Source organism: Drosophila miranda (genome assembly GCF_003369915.1).
Source record: "Drosophila miranda strain MSH22 chromosome Y unlocalized genomic scaffold, D.miranda_PacBio2.1 Contig_Y2_pilon, whole genome shotgun sequence".
Taxonomy (NCBI): domain Eukaryota; kingdom Metazoa; phylum Arthropoda; class Insecta; order Diptera; family Drosophilidae; genus Drosophila; species Drosophila miranda.
The window spans coordinates 5,648,725-5,651,419 of NW_022881614.1; positions in this window are offsets into that span (position 1 = coordinate 5,648,725).

Consider the following 2,695-nt stretch of genomic DNA (forward strand, 5'->3'; position numbering starts at 1 on the left):
AGCCTTTATGATTCTTTAATATGGTTTCTTTAAATTCAGCGTAATTCTGAATATCTAGGAGTTTCGTGCTTGATTTAATAGCTTTGGTTATATTGTTAGAATTAATGATTTCTAAATAGGCTTTTTGGAATGGAGGAAAATCTATTTCATTATGGAAATATAATGCGCTCTTTTTGGTGCATAGATATTCCTTTATTATATCCTTCGCTAAGGTGTTAGTCATTTCCTTATACGTGATCTTGATGATTAGCTTGTGAAAATAACGAATTGTTTCTACCTTATCTTCATTGCCTTTTATTAGCTCAATTTGCCGATTGTAATAGTTAATTGGTCTTTCCGTGATAGCAATGTGATTTAGATTTTCTTCCTGTGCGCTATGTACAGTTGCACCAACGCTATTGGACGCTTCTCCAAGGAGATTTTCATTAATCTTTACCCTTGATAAGGCATCAGCTACATGATTTTCTTTGCCTGGTAGATATTTCATTTTAAAATCAAACTCATTCAGTTTTATTTTCCACCTTTGTAATTTCATATTTGGCTCCTTTAGGTTGTTCAACCAAATCAAGGGTTTATGATCGCTTTGTATCTCGAATGTTCTACCGAACAGGTATGAACAGGTATGCCCATACGATCGCTAATAATTCCTTTTCGATGGCTGAATAGTTTATTTCATGTTCATTTAGGGTTCTGCTAGCGTAGCAGATCGGTTTGTGTTCTTGTGACAAAACCGCTCCCAATGCTATGTTACTAGCGTCGGTTGTTACCGTGAACATTTTGTCAAAGTCTGGGAACGCAAGGATAGGGTCTGAGGTGATGAGTACTTTTAGTCTCTCAAATGCCTCGACGTACTTTTCTTCCTTGGGGTCTATGACAGCTCCTTTCTTTAGTTTGAGTGTCATGGGTTTTGCTATGTTTGCAAAATTAGGAATGAATTTCCTGTAGAACCCGCACAGACCTAAGAATGACTTTATTTGTTTAGTCGTTTCTGGTATTGGAAATTTGAGAATGGCAGAGATTTTGCCTGGATTTGGTACTATTCCTTCAGTAGTGACTACATGACCTAGGAATTCAGTTTCCTTTTTCATGAATTCACATTTATCCATTTGTAGCTTCAAGTTGGCGTCTCTCAACTTTCCAAATACTCTCCTTAGTGACAACAAGTGTTCTTCCAATGAAGTGGAAAATATAATGATGTCATCTAAGTATACAAAGCAATCTTTGAAGATTAAATCTTCTAGCAGATTGTTCATACATCTTTGGAAGGTAGCTGGGGCAGTGGTTAGCCCAAAGGGCATACGAGTGAACTCGTAATGTCCATGCTTAGTGGAGAACGCAGTTTTGGGGATTGAGCTAGGTTCAATGGGTATTTGATGGAAACCTTTTGCTAAATCGATTGTCGTAAAATACTGACATTTACCTAGTTTGTCTAGGATTTCATCCATTCGTGGAGTTGGGAATTTGTCCTTAACTGTTATTTCATTTAGACTTCTATAGTCTACCTCCATTCGATATTTTTGCTTTCCTGAAGCATCTATCTTCTTCGGAATCATAGATATGGGCGAGCAGTAAGGAGAATTCGACTTTCGAATTATTCCCTGCCTGATCATATCTTTGATTTGCTGGTTTACCTCCTGATCATGTATCTGGGCATATTTGTATGGTCGTCTGTAGACCGGGTCTTCATGTTGAGTTTTGATCTCGTGCTTGATTGTACTTGTGAAAGTCAAATTGTCACCTTCTCTGTACTGCACATCCTTAAACTCATATAAGACCTTCTTTAACTCTTCCCTCTCTTCGTCGTTTAAGTGTTCCAATCTTAATTGATTACATTCCCTTAATTCACTGTCTAGAGCGGAAGCGAAGTATTGATCTCCCTCTGGAGATGGGTCCAAGCACTTAGGTGCGATCTTCTCTTCTTTTGTAGAGGGATCAGTGCACTTCTTTGCGGTCTTGCCGGCTTCAATAGCTTCTCCACTCTGAATGATTGGGTACGACCTAGCTCCTAGTGTTACAGTGTCATTTCTGTAATCGATGACGGCTTTACTTGCCATCAAGTATTCTCTTCCTAATAAAATATCATAATTTTCGGAAAAGTTATGTATGTAGAACTTTTGTTCGGACGGACATGTTTTGTTCGCATTCCTCATTATACTCTTAGTTAAACGGACAGGTCCATTGATGGTATGGACCGTAAGGTTATCGTCTTTTATCTCGGAATCTGTATAATTTTCTTTTATGATGTTGATCGATGATCCCGAGTCAGCGATACACCTTAATATTCTTTTATTAATGGTAATGTTTATATAGGGTCCTCCTCGGTTTCTTGCGAGGCGGCTTGATGAAAATTTACGTCCATCTTCGTTTGGCCACTCTGGCTCTCCCTCCCTCTTTTAGTAGGTTGGTTGGGTCCACTCCCACTAGCTTGGTTTTGAGATATTTGCTGATTGAATGGATTCTGAGCCCTACCTTGATTCAAGGAATTTTTGAACTCATTGTATAATCCAGGATTTTGGGAATTTTGATTTTGATTTGTTCGATTAGTCTGACCTGTTCCAGATGAACTCTGAGTTTGATTGTGATAGTTAGTAGTATTATAATTTGGATAATAGTTTCCAACATTCTTTCGATTTGATTGAGACGATTTCGATTGATCTTTATTTGTACCTGAATCTGTTGTACTAGCTTCGTACAA